This window comes from Brachypodium distachyon, chromosome 1 (genome assembly GCF_000005505.3).
Source record: "Brachypodium distachyon strain Bd21 chromosome 1, Brachypodium_distachyon_v3.0, whole genome shotgun sequence".
Taxonomy (NCBI): domain Eukaryota; kingdom Viridiplantae; phylum Streptophyta; class Magnoliopsida; order Poales; family Poaceae; genus Brachypodium; species Brachypodium distachyon.
In genome coordinates, this window is record NC_016131.3 from 31,085,658 (window position 1) to 31,103,958 (window position 18,301).

Sequence of the window (18,301 nt, forward strand, 5' to 3'; positions counted from 1 at the left end):
TATCTAATGGCATTGATTAGTTGATAATAATACTCCAGTTTAGGCGAATGGATCAATATCATCTCAAAACAAGGAGTATTGAAAGGGCAAGGGCAAAACGAACGTCACTTCTTCCTCTTCCCCTTCACTGGATTACAGAGAGGAAGGGCTGTTGTGGGCTTGGAGTCGGCGGTGGCGCCGCGCCGAAGGCCAGCAGCAGTGGTGGCGTGCGCTGGGAGGCCGGCGGGCGCGTGCTGGAAGGGATGAGGCAGCGGCGCGCGCTGGGAGGCCGGCGGGCGCGGCGCGGGCTGGAAGGGTGTGCCCGCGGCGGCACGCGGGTAAGAGCGTCTGCACCGCGGATTCGGAGAACGGTCGCGGGACGCGCTGGGAGGCCGGCGGCGGCAGCCCAGGATGGAAGCGCCGCGGTCGTGGCATGCGCTGGGAGAGCGACGACGGCGGCCTGAATCCGGAGGACGCACTGCTCCTCACCGCTGCCGCACACACGCGCCCGTCAGTGCCGCCATGGTGCCCGTCTTCAAGGTGTAATAGAGGACGCCGGCGCTGGAACCAAACCGTGCGCCACCGCCGCCCGACGCTTCTCCGCCCCTGCCGCCGTCCCACGCTGCTCCTCCGCGCTGCTCGCTAGTATTTTGGAATCGCCGGGCCCTGCTCCAATCGGGAGAACCAGAGAGAGAGAGAGAGGGGTAGAGAGCAATGGGGAGGGAGAAAGGTCAGGAGAGAGTCCATCGTGAGATCTAACGGACCGAAGCGCGCAGTACGGAAAGACTGGGGCACGTGCCCACTTAGAATCTCCGAAAGATCTTTTATCTCTTATTTGAGGATAAGGAATAGCTACCTGTGGAGCCATCTCTTCCAAGTTCCAAACAAAGATGGAGCCATTTTCAAGTTTAATTATTCATCATTTCTCATTTTGCGTTGCCAAGAAGGTGCCAATAAATTTTACTGCAATTTGATCTTGATTGACAAAAGGGCCAGGAAATGGTCTAGAAAAGTGTCCTGGATTGACCATAATTTTCATTTCCCAATAATGCTGTAGTCAATTGGTTTTGAAATTTTAGACGGCCAAATTTGATTAGGATATTCCAATTATTTTGATTAGGCTATTCCAGTGGCAGTTATTAACAAAAGTCACCGTCCTTCGTTCATCGACAGTTCTCGTCCTTCATATAGAAATAGAATAGACATTCCTTGACAATTTCATTCAGTGAGAAAAGTAGCGTATGTCAAGACTCAAGTTCTGTGTCATGTTGTCAAAAGAAGTTATTTATTGTCTGATAAGTTGATGAGCAGCTGATATGCTATTTGGCACTTTGGCTCTAATGCATGCCTCGTTGCCTACCTGAAGATCGAAACGAAAGCTTTCATTTATTTATTTTCTAGCCGATTTGTGGTTTGTTCTGTAAGGTGTTGCGGACTGGGAATCGAGAGCAAACGTTATTTTTCAAAGACTGGTTCACATATAACTTTTATTCTGTAGTGAATATATAAACATTTATCAGCTAAGGAGATGTTTAGATTTTTTTTTCCAGAAAAGATGAATGTTCGATTGATGCACACGGGTACTCTTGGAGGCAAATAAGGCTGTATAGCCTTTACGAGTCACCGAGTGTCTGAGCTTACAGTTCAGATTGTGGCTGAGCCAGCATTTAGTGAAGCCTGGCCAAAGTGTATTCCCTTCCTTCTTGTTGTTGTTCTAGAAAACAACAGGAGTACGGCGTGCCAATGCTTGATGGCACAAATACAAGAATAATATGTAGGGGGTGTACGCCGGCCTTATAGCGAAGGTCGTCGTACACTTGGGACAAGTTGACACGTCGATATTTTTTGAATAGGTTCGGCCGACCCTGCGGGTACGACTTACTCCTGTGTTAGGAGAGGTTTCGAGGGGGTCGTTAGCCAAGTGTTTGGGCCGAACTCGTCTTCCCAAATCACCTATGGCGAGAGATCTCTAGGGGCCGTCTCGGACTTGGGCCGAACTTGTCTTCCCAAGTAGTGAGGTTTGGATACCCTCAAGATTCTAACCTGATCCCTCTACTTCGAGTCGGGGTCGTACTAGACGGCCCGAAACCTTGAAATTAGGCTTCCCAAGTCGCGTCCCCGAGGTCGAGTCGAGACTAGGCTCGACCCAAGCACTCGAGAGCGGGCTCCTTAGGTTGCTCTAGCCCTCTCCCCTTTGATCTTATTCCAATGGAGAGTGAATGATACATGCCCCCATGGGGGGTATTTAAATCCTAGGGGTCCATGACAAAAGAGCATGGCTACCCTTGAGGGAGAGGGAAAGAGAGGGTAAAGTGGGAAATTCACTCCTAGAGTTTTCTTGGCCCCTACTCTAGCTCCATTGACCATGGTATGGGAGGCTTGACCCTTTGACTCCTTTGACCAACGATTAGTTGGCATGACTATGCCTTGTTGGCGATTTGACCGGTCTTTGTGATTTGTTGACTTGGTCTTTGCCACGTAGGACTACGGCCCGGCCCATGTAAGGATTCTATTATATTACAACAGTAGCCCCCTTGAGCCGCAGGTATTGGGAATGCCTTCGGGTCAACTCCAACGTTGATGTCGTGTCGAGATTCTTCATTTGATGCCTCGAGCGTAGCTCTCCTCGGGGCGTGCCACCGGCTAGGTAGGTTTTGCGAGGAAACCGGGCCTAGGTGGGCGGCCTTGTGAGGTACTCGTGGTTTCGGGAGTGTCCTTCGAGACGTTGCGTTGGGGGAACCACCAGCTAGGTAATCTTTCTCGAGGAGGAAGATAGACCTAGGTGGGCTTGGCGCATCCCTAGGGCTCCTGGGATTCTTCCTTCGGGACCTTCCATCTGAAAAGTCATGGCCACAAAGGCCTTTCCTGCAAAATTTGGAGATTGGGGGACTTCTTTTGCAAGGTAATGGAGCTGCAGGGAATTTTTTGTGAATTTCTGGCCTTCCGAGGGTCTCGGCGCGAAATTCCCGAGCCGCCAGGGGGGAGCTTGAGATTTTCCGCGTCCGGGGGGGGGTCTGTAAAAATCCTCCCCCTGGGCCGTCCCCCGTGCACAGGAGCGTTCCTGGGCCGCGCTCGGCTTCATGGGCTTCCCGGGCGTGCGGGCTGCGCCCGACCGGGCCAGAGAGGTTTCCCTTTTTTTTTCATGCGACCGTTACTGGGCCAAGGCCCACTTCATAGCCCGGCCTACATAACGGTTCGCCGGCTTGCATGAGGGGATCGGACGGAGGTGGGCACGCCGAAGCCCTGGATCCAATGGCCGATGTCCTTCGTCTTCTTTCGTACGGGGTGAGAAAAGGAGCTCGTCCTCGTTTCTCCTTTTGCAGGTGAGCTCGTCACCGGGATGACACTGGCGGCCGTGCAGCACGGGCAGAACGGCTAGGGCGACCGCCCCCTTTTCTCCTTTTTCTTCTCTCTTTTCTCCTTTGCCCTGCAACTTTTGTCCCTTGGTCGCTTATCCCTTGTCTTGTTGCTGTGACCAGGCCGACCGGCGAGGGGCCGGCCCGGACGCCGAGGGAAGCTTCGTGCCTATAAAAACGAAGCCATGCAGAGTGGGAGGGGCACAGCCCACTCTCGTTTTCCTCCCCTCCGGTGCCTAAGACGTGCTTCGGCGACACCCGAGGACGAAGACGAGACCGGTGGCTCGTAGGTGCTCCTTAGGGGCGTTTAGCCAGCCTGGTTCGCCATTGCAGGTGCTAAAGGTCGTTCGGTCTTTGTAGGGGACGCGGTTCCTGCGTGCACGCGGCTTCGGGCAGTGTTGTCGCTGCTTGCAGTTCGAGCCGAGGCAAGGGGGCGCGCGGCTTCTCCTCTGACCTTGCCCCGGTGAGCGTTCTCCAGGCGAGTTCTTGGTGATGAGTACGACTCCAGCCCCGGCACCGTTGAGGCGCTTGGAGCCGTCAAACCTCATTATCCAATGCGGTTCGGGGGCCCGGTCTTGGGTGACGTCTCTTCGGGCGGGGCTTGCGGCGCATGCCACTCGGCCACGAAGTCGGCGAGGACCTGGGATTTTATAGCCATTCTCTCGGTAGGCTCTAACGAGAAGGGAGCCAGTTCCGTTGCCCATTTGGCGATCCTTCCGGTGGCTTCCTTGTTGCCGAAGACTTCTTTGAGGGGGAACGTCGTCGGCACCATGATGGTCTGGCCCATGAAGTAATTACGGAGCTTTCGAGAGGCCATGAGGAGGGCGTACGCGATCTTTTCGATCTGGGTGTATCGACCCTTTGCTCCTTGCAAAGCTTCGCTTACATAATACACCGGACGTTGCGACCCATCTTCTTCCTTCACAAGGGCTGCACTCACAACGTCCAGAGTCGCGGCGAGGTATAGGAGCAAAGGTTCTCCCTGCTTCGGGCTCGTGAGGAGTGGAGGAGTCGACAAATAGGTTTTGAGTTCCTCGAAGGCCCTTTGAGCTTCGTCAGTCCACTTCAAAGTTGCTGAGGCCCTTCAGAACTTTGAAAAAAGGAAGACCCTTCTCGGCTGATCGGGCGACAAATCGTCCTAATGCCGCCATCCTCCCTGCTAGGCGTTGCACATCTTTGACGGAGCGAGGAGGCTCCATCTCTAGATGGCCTGGATTTTTTCCGTGTTGGCCTCGATCCCCCGTTGGGAGACGAGGAAACCCAAGAGTTTTCCTCCTCGAACTAAGAACGCGCACTTCTCGGAATTAAGCTTCACGCCGTATTTGCGGAGGTTGTCGAAGGTTTCTTGCAGTTCTGCGGGATGGGTACTCGCTGCTTGACTCTTGATGACGGCGTCATCAACATAAACTTAGGCGCTTCTCCCCAATTGCCCTTTGAGGATAAGGCTGCCGAGGCGTTGGAAGGTCGCACCGGCGTTCCTCAAACCAACAGGCATTCTGCGATAGCAGAAGGTGCCAATGGGAGTGATGAAGCTGGTTTTCTCCTCGTCTTCCTTGGCCATGTGGACTTGGTGATACCCTGAATAGGCGTCCAAGAAGCTTAACCTCTCGCATCCCGCTGTGGAGTCGACTAGCTGGTCGATCCGCGGGAGAGGGTAGTCGTCCTTGAGGCATGCCTTGTTCAGGTCGGTGAAGTCGACACACATCAGCCACTTGCCGTTTACTTTCTTCACCAAGACCGGATTGGCCAACCACTCGGAGTGCCAAACTTCTCAGATGAGTCCGGCCTCGGAGAGCTTCGCCATTTCTTGCTTGATGACCTTGCTTCGCTCCGTGGAGAATTTCCGGAGTTTCTGCTTTACGGGCGCCTTGTCGGGCCTTACGGCGAGTCGATGCTCCATGACGTCGCGTGAGACTCCTCCCATGTCGGAGGGAGACCAAGCAAAAAGGTCGGAGTTCTCCCGGAGTAGGTCGATGAGCTTCTTCTCGAGTTCGATCGAGAGGTCGGCTCCGATCTTCACGATGCGCGTGGCGTCGTTGCCGGAGACGCGTATCTCCTTATGCTCTCCCTCGGGAAGGGGCTTAGGGATGTAGCGTTCCGGGTGATCGGTCTTGGACTCCCCTATGTTCGGGAGCATGTGGATGCTTTTGGACGCTTCTCCCTTCTCGGCGCACTTAGTCTCGTGGCGATATAGCGTCTTCCTATCGGAGGATTGCTCACCACGGACCGTGATCACGCCTTTTGGGCCCGGGATCTTCATGCATAGGAAGTTGTGGTGGACGGCAGCGCAGAGGCGGTTCAGGGTCGTCCTGCCAAGGATGGCGTTGAAGGAGGCCTCCATGTCCACGACGTCGAAGCGCACGAGCTCGGTCCGGTGATTAGTGGCTTCTCCGAAGGTCGTGAGGAGCTTAATTTGGCCGAGCAGCTGGATGGACTTGCCTGGGACGAAGCCGGTTAGGGGGTAAAGCGACGGTTGCAAGGAACCGTTCTTGTATCCTCCTTGCGGCTCCATCAGCTTCTTTAGCGTGCTCGGGTACAAGATGTCGGCGGAGCTCCCGCCATCCACCAGTATTTTCTTGAGCTCGCAATTTGAGATGATGGCCGTCACGAAGAGGGCGTCGTCGTGTGGGAAGCGTATCCCCTTAGTGTCTTCTTCGGTGAAGGAAATGGGTACACTCGCCCATTTGGGTGGTGGTGTTGGAGTGAAGGTTCCGACGACGTTGGCCTCGCGCGCATACTCCTTGCGTTGTCTCTTTGACCCCCAGCCTGTGGAGGAGCCCCCGAGTATCACCCCAACATGGTGAGCGGGTTCTTGAAATGGGAGGTTCTCTTCCTTGGGCGCGGGGTCGACAAGGATGACGTTGGCGGGGCGTGGGGCCTCGGGCGCCTTCTCGTCCTTGCGTCGGGCCTGCATTCGTGCTTGGAACTCTTCACGAGCTGCGATGAGGGTATTGCACTCTTCGGTGCTGTGGCTCGCCGAGTTATGGATGAGGCATCTTCCGGCGCCTCCATCGGCGGGGCGAGGAGGCTTCTTGGGCTGCCAAGTCTTTTGGGACGAGTTTTGCCCCTCGACGGCGAAGATCTTTCGAGCCTGGTCGCCGGGGGCCTTCTTCCCCCGCCTCCTCTTCCTCTTGGAACATGGTGTGTACGCCTGGGGCTGATCCGACGAGGGAGTCCCTTCGGGCGTGCCGCGTGGCGTGTCCTTCTTGGAGATGTCTCCATCTTCGCCCCAAGCGTATTCTTGTAAGATTCGGTAGAGCTCTTCGGTCGTCTTTGGAGGATTGCGACTTAGAGCGCGTTCACTTCTCCTTGGAGAAGGCCTTGCATGCAAGCGTCGATCACGGTCGTCGATGGCGGGTTGGCGATTTGGCTTCGGACCTTCACAAAGCGATGGAAGAAGCTTCGGAGAGACTCTCCCAGCCTTTGTTTCATGGCCTAAAGCTCGTGAGCTTGCACGGGTTTTTTGAAATTTCCCTGGAAGTTGGCGATGAAGACCTCCTGGAGGCGCTCCCACGAATGCACGAAATTTTTCCGTAGGTTATAAAACCAAGTTTGCGCCATCTCGGTGAGCGCGAGCGGGAAAAGGTTGCACATCTTGGTGAGGCCTCCACCCGCTGCTTGTATGGCGGTGGAGTAGACGTCCAGGAATTGAACAGGGTTGGAATCTCCATCGTATGGCCATATCGTCGGCGGCTTGAACCTTGGTGGGAAAGCCGTGTCTTGGATCTCCCACATGAGCGGGTTACAACATGGTTGGCCCTTCTGGTTTTTCCGGCGACGAGATCCTCCTTCGTCGGGGTCGCTCTCATCGCTAGAAGGATCACTCGGAGAGGGATCTCGACGTCTTCTTAGAGGGTCGGAGCGTCGGCGAGGATTTCTTTCACCCCGGCAAGGGCTCCGGACTCCGCCACTTGCTCGTTTCCGTGCATGCTGGGATCTCTTTCTCCGAGGGGCACACCTTGGGCGGAGCTTGGTTGCCACCTTGTTCGGCCCCGGCGGGGGGAGCAAGGGGCACTTGTGGGGCACTCACAAAGCGAGGCTAGTTTGGAGCGTGTGTGACTTGGAGAGCACCGTGCGGCGGAAGTCCCCAATATGGGTGGTACCAAGGAGCGCCATGGGCGATCACAGCGAGTGCCAAAGGAGGTAGTCCCGGGTTGGAGGGGTCGTAAGCCGGGACTCCTTGGTTTTCCGGCGCGGATCCTCCTGATGCCACATTGTTTCCCCTTGTAGGCTCCGAGGGCAAGGTTAATACCGGTTGCAGGGGAGGCGGCGCGAAGCACATTGCACGAGGCATACCGAGTTCTGCGTCCCTTGCGGGGGCGGTAACTGCGGGTAGCTTGCCGATCCTTGCCACCACGCCGGTGAAGACCGAAGGACCGCCTACGATGGTTCTGAGTGCTTCGGCTCCTTCGGGGACGGCCGGGAGCGGGGGTGTGGCCACGACCTCCGTCTTGGCGCCCATGCTTGCGGCGGCATCTGGATTGGTGAGAATTTCTTCTTCCTCAGGAGCCCCCAAGGCGCTTGCTTTCTTCGTTTGTAACCATGTAGATTTCGCGGCAAGTTGGGCTTCGTTGGTGCCATCAAATCTTCAATTGCGGCGAGGGTTCCCCATGGTCGGCGCCACTGTTGTTGTTCTAGAAAACAACAGGAGTACGGAGTGCCAATGCTCGATGGCACAAATGCAAGAATAATATGTAGGGGGTGTACGCCGGCCTTTTAGCGAAGATCGCCGTACACTTGGGACAAGTTGACACTTGGGACTGCTCATGCCTACCTGAAGATCGAAACGACGACTTTCATTTATTTATTTTCTAGCCGATTTGTGGTTTGTTCTGTAAGGTGTTGCGGACTGGGAACCGAGAGCAACGTTATTTTTCAAAGACTGGTTCACATATAACTTTTATTCTGTAGTGAATATATGAACATTTATCAGCTAAGGAGATGTTTAGATTTTTTTTCTTCCGGAAAAGATGAATGTTCGATTGATGCACACATGTACTCTTGGAGGCAAATAAGGCTATATAGCCTTTAAGAGTCACCAAGTGTTTGAGCTTGCAGTTCAAGAATCACATAAAGTAGATTGTGGCTGAGCCAGCATTTAGTGAAGCCTGGCCAAAGTGTATTCCCTTCCTTCTTGTTGTTGTTCTAGAAAACAACAGGAGTACGGGGTGCCAATGCTCGATGGCACAAATACGAGAATAATATGTAGGGGGTGTACGTCGGCCTTATAGCGAAGGTCGCCGTACATTTGGGACAAGTTGACACGTCGATATTTTTTGAATAGGTTCGGTCGACCCTGCGGGTACGACTTAGTCCTATGTTAGGAGAGGCTTCGAGGGGGTCGTTAGCCAAGTGTTTGGGCCGAACTCGTCTTCCCAAATCACCTATGGCGAGAGATCTTTAGGGGCCGCCTTAGACTTGGGCCGAACTTGTCTTCCCAAGTAGCGAGGTTTGGATACCCTCGAGACTCTAACCTGATCCCTCTACTTCGAGTCGGGGTCGTACTAGACGACCCGGAACCTCGAAACTAGGATTCCCAAGTCAAGTCCGCGAGGTCGAGTCGAGACTACCTTTTGGTATAAGTTTTCTCACCCACTCCCTCATCCTTTGACTTCCAATTCTTTAAAAAAGTGAACTTGACAAGCATGTCCTATTTCTTTGTCTTAGGGTCTAGACCTTGACAATTTCTTTCCTTCTCGATATCCTACTAATTCCTTAATTAGCTCATTCTCGATCCTAATGAATGAATCCATTAATCTTTTGGAAGGCTCGACCCAAGCACTCGAGAGCGTGCTCCTTAGGTTGCTCTAGCCCTCTTCCTTTTGATCTTATTCCAATGGAGAGTGAGTGATACATGCCTAGAGGTCCATGACAAAAGACCATGGCTACCTTTGAGGGAGAGGGAAAGAGAGGGTAAAGTAGGAAATTCACCCCTAAAACTTTCTTGGCCCCTACTCTAACTCCTTCGACCATGGTATGGGAGGCTTGACCCTTTGACTCCTTTGACCGGCGCTTAGTTGGCATGGTTATGCCTTGTTAGCGATTTGACCGGTCTTTGGGATTTGTTGACTTGGTCGTCGCCACGTAGGATTACGACCCGACCCATGTAAGGATTCTATTATATTACAACACTTCTAAAATTGAGATTGCCCCCATTAAAATTTACTTTAATTAATCATCACTTTTACTTTGATTTCAAAGGAATTTAGTGGAGGAGCCGGGCAGCCGCGGGGGTCGTCGGTTGTGGCTCCGCCGATGAAAATAGATACAAAAATTGTAACAAGAAGCAACTAAACATTATGGGTCTATTAGTGGAACGCCATCCACAGCACAAAGTTATTGAGAAAAGCAACGACTGTAAAACTATGCAATAGAACTATAGTATGGAATAACGGAAGAAAACAGTTGTCAAAACATATTCAATTAAAATCCAGCTTTAGAAATGACACCGAATTTTCATTTTGAAAGTATCGTCTTTTAAAAGTCTTAAAATTTGTTTTCGGAAGATAAACATCTGATACATGCATTTTAAAGCCTATACAAGTAGGACATTATTCCTCCAGACCTTAACATGGTTTCTAGAAATAAATTAAAATGTTTACCAACCTGATTTGGAAGGGATGTGTCCCCGGCCACCACGTGTTCAACGATCTCAAATTCTCATCCGATGGTGTGGTCGTCTCATGCGGCTCTCTAAAACCTACAAGGTTAGTCCAGCTTATGCATGTTTGGTCTTCTACTGTTTTTTCACGAGAGATTTGGAGAATTGTTAAGATGCGATTGGTACAGCTAGAGAAGTTGGCTTCAAAGGTCTTTTAGTGTAAATTTTGGTTTATCTGGAATCTTTGTTATCATTTTAGTTTTTCTCGATCAATTGTACTTGGTCCCTTGAATAAATAAAGCCAGATTTTTGTCTAAAAAACATACAGATTTGCCTTTGCTTAAAAAATGGTTAAATATTTGTGCGCTTTACTTTGGTTTCGTCTTCTGGTTTTCGTATGGTGTTATGTACTTAGCCACATACAATTCGTTACACCATCAAGAGTCAATGGACAAAAAAGTTGCAGGGGTTGAGGAAACCACAGCTGTTTCAACCAAGAGTTGACCCACGGCGCTTGAAAAGAAAATACAATTATATTTTGGACGAGCTAATCATCTAATTACATTATTCCAGTTATTATTGACGAAAGTATCAATCCTGGGCGATGCTTTTCGGCCCCTCCTCGGCTCCTCCCCCCATCAAAGAATCTGGCCATTCGCTGTTAAAAAAAAGAAAGAATCTGGCCATTCGCTGTTAAAAAAAAAAGAATCTGGCCATTTCCCGGCACCGAGAAAAAACAAACCGTTTTGCTATACACCAGGCACTTTTTTCTGTCAAATCAGGCGACAATCGGGGCCGCTCGATCGGCACATCAAGATTTGTGAAAATTTCCTCGAGTCGTCTCTTTTCTTTCCAGACTCAGTCGGCTACTTCAGTTTGTCAGTTGGCTCTGCTGTAGTACGAGTTTCTGGAGAGGCCGAGCCGCCGAGAGAGGGGAAGCGATTCTGTTCGCCGTATGCGGGTCTTGCTCACCGCCGCCCTCCGGTGAGATCCCCGGCGGCCCCTCTGTGCGAGCCCCTTGCTGCTATTGTGCTCCTGAGTTTCGACCGCTGAATTTTTTTTGTTTTTTGTGCTTTCTCCTTGGCTAGGTGAAGGTTTCAGAGGCAGCAGGGGTTCGAGTGCTCATCGGCGGCGTGGGGTTCCTCTCTGCGCCGTACCCTACTCTGGTGAGTCCCCCGCTCTCCCTTCTCCGTCGATTGAGATTTCGTGGCTCGCGTACTCCTGCTTTTTGCGCCTCTGATTTTGGCCCTGGTGGCTTGGGCGAGGTGACCAGTGCAGGGCCGAGAGGGGTTTGCTTTTCTGCCAGCCTCCGGTGAGTCTCTGATTTTTTGCTCGCTCGTCGTGGTTGGTTGGGGACGGATGTGCAGCAGAAGCAGCTGTTGATTTCTCTTTGAATCCCTCGTTTTCTGGTTCGTGTCGGAGCATGCTTCGGGCTGGGCTGGTGAGTTCCCTTGTTCTTTGTCTCAACCGTGTGCGGATGTGGTGTTCTGATTCGCGCATAGCATAAACTAGAACAAGAGCTTCGCGGTTGTAGTTGCCAGGGTTGTGATGCGCCCGGCCAGAGGGATTCTTACTCTTATTCCTCTTGTTTTTGTGGTGCGAAAGTGTGTCCTGTTTGGCTGATGGATTCAGATTTTTTGCTAGGTGTAACGGATCATTGGCGCAGATATGATTTCGGAAATGATTTGTGTGGGTTTTGGTACATAGGATTCTAGCGTATTCTGAAATTTTCAGATTGAATTGGTGCAAATTTTGAGGTAGTCTTCATTGTGTTGCTCATGATATATATGTTGTGGATTTCTGTGCTCTGAAACCACCAGAGTTAGATTTATTTGCCCTGGCTGTCCATTTTTGTTGAAATTTTCAGGTAGTGTTAATTTGGTCACCAGTACCAATGGTGCTAGACTAAATATGTACTGATTTCAGCTCATGCTGTTTTTTTATAGGGTCTTTAGCTGAACTTTTGTGTGTTTAATGGTGTTTTGGTGTGCAGGTTATTTCTGCTGGCGACACTGGATCTTATAAGAAGGAATTTAGCTCGCAACATGACTCTGACCGTTGTGATGTGGAGCAGCTGTTGGTGATTCTGTGAATGACAGTGCATTTTGGTGATATATTTTGAGTGCAATATTCATTTCAGGAACTCAAACAAGCAGGACCAGAGATTGATTTCAAAACTAGAGGTGTTTTATCTGAAAATAATCGCAGAAACTAAAAATAGGTAGTCCCTAAGACATTCCACCTTGTTAGTATATTTTCTGCAATGTTCTTTTTTCAATGCAATCAAACTTTTGTCAAGTTGGGATTACAATCACCACTATGAGCAGCTGCAATGCAATAAATGTAGGTTGTGGGCGAGTACATACCTGATTAGCTGGTGAATAATTAGTGTTCTGCATATGTAGATTGTTTATATTGTCAATAGCCCGCTCTTGAACACTTGCAGTAACCAAATGGTACCCAATTGGTTGCAGATATCAAGTCATATGATTACCATAAGAATTTTGCATTTTTATCTAATTTAATTGCCGTCCTTCTGTGCATGTATTGTTGTTGTTTTATGAGTAATGACCGGAGCAACATATGTGATTCCAGGGGCACCTCGCTCACCTTTCCCGTCCACGTCTTGGAGAGAGGCTTGTCCTCTCCCACCTGGACTCGCCATTCCTGCTCAGTCAGAACATCATCCACCAGAGCTGCTTCACCCCCTGCAAAAGGACTGCAGCAGGCAGGTTGAGATACTTGGATCCTCTGGCGGCAGTGTGAAGCGGCTCGTAGACGATATGACCACAGCGGTCTTGGTGGTTTCTACTACTTCAGGCATGTCATTTTTCATCATAGATTACTTTCAAATATTCTAATGTTGGCGAGCTGCGATTGCAACCTTAGCAAAGTGCAATTGCAATTTCACAATCACTATTTCTTCTATTTTTCTATGTGTTCATTATGTCTTTTTCTCTGGAAGTTCAAGCTCCTCCTATTGATTGTGAAGCACTTGTGTTCTTTTTAAATTTCAGTGGTTTGAGATGTGCTTCTTCTGCTTGCACCCTCTCGCAATAGTAATTGCACGTTTTCCCGCAGGGTGCAATTCCGGCACGGCGTTAGTGCAATAATAACTATGATCGTGGGTGTTTACACTCATTTGCAACTGTAGTTGCACACATTTTCTAAAGTGCAATTCCAGCAAGACGTTGGTGCAATAAAGCTAACTTCTTCTAATGATCGACGTAGTTGTTTTCGAACCCCATTTGTATCCGGAATTGCACTTTTTTTTGGTAAAGTGCAATCCTAGCATGACGTTACTGCAATAAAGTTACATTGTGGTAAAGATCAATTACACAAATATATTTTCAATTTTTTTATCCACTCCCAGCAACATTAATGGCATGTTTTTGCCGGTTGTAAATCCACTGCTTAGTAAGCCCAATCAGATTTTGTATCTGCTAAAGGCTTTAGAATTCTATCTATAATTTTAGGGGATCGCAGGGATATCTTTTCAGATTTTGTAATTACATATTTTGCACTCTACGGCAACTAAAATTGCATTGTTTCGCAGGCGCAATTCCAGCTTGGAGTTAGTGCAAACTCTATCTAGCTCTCTTTCCAAAGTTTTTTGCACGGCCCTGGTTACCTTGTTTTTGCATGTTTTGCAAAGGTGTAATTATTTGCACTGCTTTATCAATGTAATCCTAGTGCTGACATGTCTTCATTTTCTTCTGGCCGATCTATGCGCCATGGTTTCAATTTAGCTCTTCCTAGTAATCAAAGCTTAATTTCTTCTCAATCTCAGTGTTAGTCTTAGTCTCTTTTTATTCTCAGTTTCAGTCGATTTTGTAATTATTTTGTCTTTTTTTTTCAGCTTCAGATTGGTGAGTTCACTTTCAATAATTTAAATCTGCAATCCCAAACTTATAACAATGCCTTGACTGATCGTGTTCTAGTTTCAAACTCACCAGCTTTTTACTGACGTTTTGTTAGCCCATACACGATTGAAGCAATGTTAATCCTTTTCCTTGCAGCTGACCATTGCTTGGTCGAAAAGAGCACCGAAAAAAAAACGCAAGAGGGTGATTTAGAGCAACAGTACCAGTGGGTTCTGCTGCCAACATCCATGTGGTCAGTTTCATGTCTTCTCTAGGTGATTTTGCTGCGTGGATATCTTATTTTCTTCCCTAGGCTCCATCGTGTTTTCCCTTCGTTTCTCTTTCCGCCACTGTGCTGCCGATACATATGCACCGGCATGTATGTCTCAAAAGTGTCACATTTCTCTGGTTATCTATAGTTAAGGGAGTTTGATGTTTTATCTGATGTATAAATGACACTAGTCTAAAGTGCAATCCCAGTTCTTTAAAAAATGCAATTGCGGTGGGTTTAATTGGAATTGCGTGCCCAGCTAGTCTTTTTTTCTTTGCACCTGTAGCCTTTTTCTCACCTGCAAATGCAGTTTTTTGTAGTGCAATTTTGCATTCTTTTCCAAAGCAGATTTTTGCTCATCTGAATTGTGACTGGTTTTTATCAAAAACCAGGCGACAAAATAACAGGTGACTGTTTTGAAAAGAAAAAACAATCGCCTGTGCAATAGACAGACCCAAAAACAAATGAGTTTGTATAGTTCCTTTATTTTACTTATCCCGATAATTAGATACTACTCCCTCCGTCCCCAAAAAAATTGACGCCAGGAGATTTTCGTCTGAACTAAATGCCATTTTACAAAAAAGACCTTCACATTGTAAAACATTAACAATTCTAGCTCCTCCTACTCCCGATCGTCTTCCCAGGCGAGCTCCGCCTCCACAAGTCGCTGCCCCACCATCTCCTCCGGCCAGCAGGTCCGAGCGAGCCCTGCTGCCGCCGCCGCCGCCGCCGTCCCTCCGCCCGGACCACCTCCGACCGCTACGACGACCTGCCCCTCCACAGCCGCTGCCGGCGTCGCGGCACGAGGCTGAGCACGCGAAGGTGGCGGTCAAGGCCACGCATCAGCTTCCCCGCAACGCCAGCACCTCCGACGCCAAGGGCAGCCGCAAGTCGTCCTCCGACAAGCCCCCCGCGTCCTCCTCGTTCCTCTGCTCTAGGCGAGCTCCAGGCCACCGCGTCCCGCTGCTCCCTAAATTAAACAAAGAATATGAGAAAAGAATGAAGCAATCTCAGGAATTTAAAAGAAAGGCAATCGAGCAATCTCAGCAATTTCAAAAAGGAAGTATCTCATCTCAGAAAGGAAGGAAGAATTCTCAGGACTCTCAGAGTTTTAAAAGGAAGGCAATCTCAGAAATGAAGGGAGGAATTCCGGCAATATCAGAAATGAAGGGAGGAATCTCGGCAATCTAAGAAAGGAAGGGAGCAATCTCAGAGTCCATTCATTTGATTAAGGCATGAATTGTACTCCCCCCCCCCCCCCCCCCCCCCTTAATTGAGCAGCAAGCATAATTTTCATGAATTGCCAATAATTTGATTTAACACAGTAATCAAACTGAACATGCAGAATTGATCACCCATTGTACATATACAGAATTTTATACTGCAGATAGTATAGTTGTGGTTTTTATACTGAAAATGAAAATAAGACTAAAGGACATGTGTTTAAGGTTCAATACTGTAGATCATACTGAAAATGAAACCTGTTTCCCTACCTGGTGAGAGTGGTCGAGACAGTCTGTTGTTGACAGTAATTTAACTAGCATGCTTTGCACACAAAAAAAACTAGCATGCCATATTTCAATGAGCCATATTTTAAATTTTTAACTAGCAGCTGATCATTTTCCCCGAGCTTTATATTTTTAACATCTCAAACTGGTTCTTGCACAGCCATGTGTAATGATGACTGCACCAGTACTTTATTCCTTTTGTTTGTGGCTAGAATTATAAGATACAGGCCCGGTCTTGAGATTTCAGTGGCCCGGTGCGAAAATAGGACTCAGGGCTCAGTTAGGGCCCTTAATAAAATATAATAATAATAATTAATGTATGTATATATCAAATTTCACCAGCAAAAGCTAACGATGAATCAAAAGTTGCATTTGTATTAAAGAGTTTATACATATTACCTTAAAAATTTCTTCTAATATTTCTTTATGCAAAGTTGTTGATGATGCTATGAGTACCGATCTCATCCACCAATTTCTTCTCAATGCATGAATTTGCCAAACTAATCTCAATGCATAAATTAAAGGAAAGTAGATGTAAGGACATGCAGGATTAGGAGACTTCAGAACAACAAAGAACAATCGCACGCGAGATCAAGGGAATTGGTGACGGTTCAATTTCTTAGGCTCATCATTACGCGGCTTCCCCAATCTAACCAACCAGCGAGAGGATGCAGCACAGCAGCAGCAATCAGCAGCACGGCTCAAGCGGGCAGGATTACTGGCATAGGTGAAGGATTGAAGTCTGAAGGAAGGAGAGCGCAGGCGGCAGGCTAGGGCGGTGTCCTTGCGCTCGCGCCTCGTGGTGATTAGGGGCAGGGCCAGCCGATCTGGCGATCTGGAACCTGTTGCCGGATTGGCCGATCGGGAGGGAGTCGGGCAGACGGGAATCACGCAAGGAATCACGATTGATAGGGATGGAAATTGCAATACAAACGACGTTCAGTATCATGTATGTATCAGGCCTATCCATGTATCCCAAGGTAGGGGGCCTCTCAAAATTCGTGGCCCTGTGCGGGGGCACCGCCTGCACCCCCCAGGGCCGGGCCTGATAAGATAATGCACTAGCATCAAAAGAAGCTAACCAAGCCAACAGTACATAGGATTATAAGATAACAACTTTTCAGTTACCTAAATTAAGTTTCTGAAACCTCAAATGGTAAATTTTTCAATACACATTGGACTAGAGTTCTAGCTGATCATTATATTGAGACATAATCACTGCAACTAGCATCATTATATTTTGAAGGGGGTAGCTAGTATGTAAACAGAACACAAAGGAGTGAGAGAGATCACCTGTTCTCCCCTAGTCCAATGAGGAATGAAGCCTCTGCCAATGAAGCATGAAGGCTTCCAGAATCTAAAACAATCCAGATGGTCAAGCTCATACATTTTTATTGCTCCATGTGTTCTTTGGTCTTTGTTGCTCCATAACAATTTTACATGAATGTGTTCTAAAAAAGAAAACAAGTTCACATGATCAGGTAAATAAAAAAGAACATTAGTACTGTATATATCCCCTACCTGTTGAAGGGAGAGCCTTGGCTTGGGATGCAGATTTACCAGCCACATGAGTTGTTGAAGGTGGTGATGGTGCAAGGGAAGGGCACTGCTTTGGGCAGCTGTGTATCATCTTCATCAATCACATGGACACAAAGATTGGATTAGGACATGAGGCGGTAATCCTGACGAAGAGGAAGAAGGGGGAAAACGATTTAGATCTTGAGGACGTACCTTTGATCTTCAGGAAGCAAAGGATGGTGGAGCTGAGATCCAGCCTCGCCATCCACCGGGCAACATCTCGTCGTGCACGGCAAGGCAGAGTTCCTCCATGTCGACGGCGCGGACGAGCCACCCCGCCACGTGCACCCGTCCCTGACCACCGCCATCGCCTCCGCGTCCACCATCTCTGCAGTTGCCCTGCCGGATCGAGCTTCTGCGCCACCGGACGAGCTTCCCCTCCACCGGATCTCTTCACTTCCGCCACCGCTCGGCAAGCCCAACCACGGCCAAGATTTAATTTTTAGGACGGAAGCTCGGCAAGAGCTGGATGCGGAGAGGCGAGGGAGGCGGAGAAGTGACCGAAGAGTGCGTGGATGGAGGCGTGACGTCGGCAGGAGGGTGGACCGGGAGGAGGGAGCGGCAGCGAGCGGCGTGGGTGAGGGCGTGGTGGCCGGCGAGGGAGCGGAGACGAGGGGATTCCAGGAAAAATGGGGAACGACGCGGAGACTAATTAGACGGACCACAGATCAAACTTGAAATAGTTCAAGGGGGTTTTCAGAAAATTGCCCTCGCGTCAATCTTTTCAGGACGGAGGAAGTAACCGACAACCTACGTCGTCCCAGACTCTTCCTGGTCAAGCGTGATGGGGGTGACACGGCTCTCGTGCCCAGGCCGCATCAATCAAACAAACACCATGACGTAGGTGCGCGAGAGCTTGGGCGCCGCTTGCCGATTCTTTACTTGCTGGCAACGTGTGACTCATCGGCATTCATTGGATCCCCTGCCCTTTCCGGAATCAAAGAAGTGTCCTGTCCAAGAGAAAAACAAGGCCTGTGCCCTGTCTACCTAGGATCGACGGCTCGCTATTTGACAGCACGTCGTGCCGGGCCAGCGCCTGCATCATGTGATTCGTGTCAAAACGACAAGGTTTAATTTGTGTAAATTTAAAACCGGCGTGGTCGCTTTCTGATTACAACTGCCGGCCACCGAAGATGGACTATGCG

General features: G+C 49.4%; 2 long non-coding RNA genes across 4 annotated transcripts; one reads left to right on the forward strand and one right to left on the reverse strand.

Moving 5' to 3' along the window:
• Positions 1-10,775: 10,775 nt before the first annotated feature.
• On the forward strand, positions 10,776-12,755 carry LOC100840479. Of its 2 annotated transcripts, XR_001406906.2 has the most exons (6): positions 10,776-10,920; positions 11,025-11,102; positions 11,210-11,377; positions 11,581-11,693; positions 11,930-12,157; positions 12,532-12,755. It is a non-coding gene; the product is annotated as an uncharacterized LOC100840479 (long non-coding RNA). The 2 variants fall into 2 exon arrangements; XR_001406902.2 differs by lacking the exon at positions 11,581-11,693.
• A 1,680-nt stretch (positions 12,756-14,435) lies between these two features.
• On the reverse strand, positions 14,436-17,828 carry LOC104581511. Of its 2 annotated transcripts, none has more exons than XR_729486.3 (4): positions 17,310-17,824; positions 17,100-17,208; positions 16,872-17,029; positions 14,436-15,040 (listed from the first exon to the last, which is right to left on the reverse strand). It is a non-coding gene; the product is annotated as an uncharacterized LOC104581511 (long non-coding RNA). The 2 variants fall into 2 exon arrangements; XR_002961534.1 differs by lacking the exon at positions 14,436-15,040 and adding an exon at positions 16,519-16,623 and having other exon boundaries at positions 17,310-17,828.
• Positions 17,829-18,301: the final 473 nt, after the last annotated feature.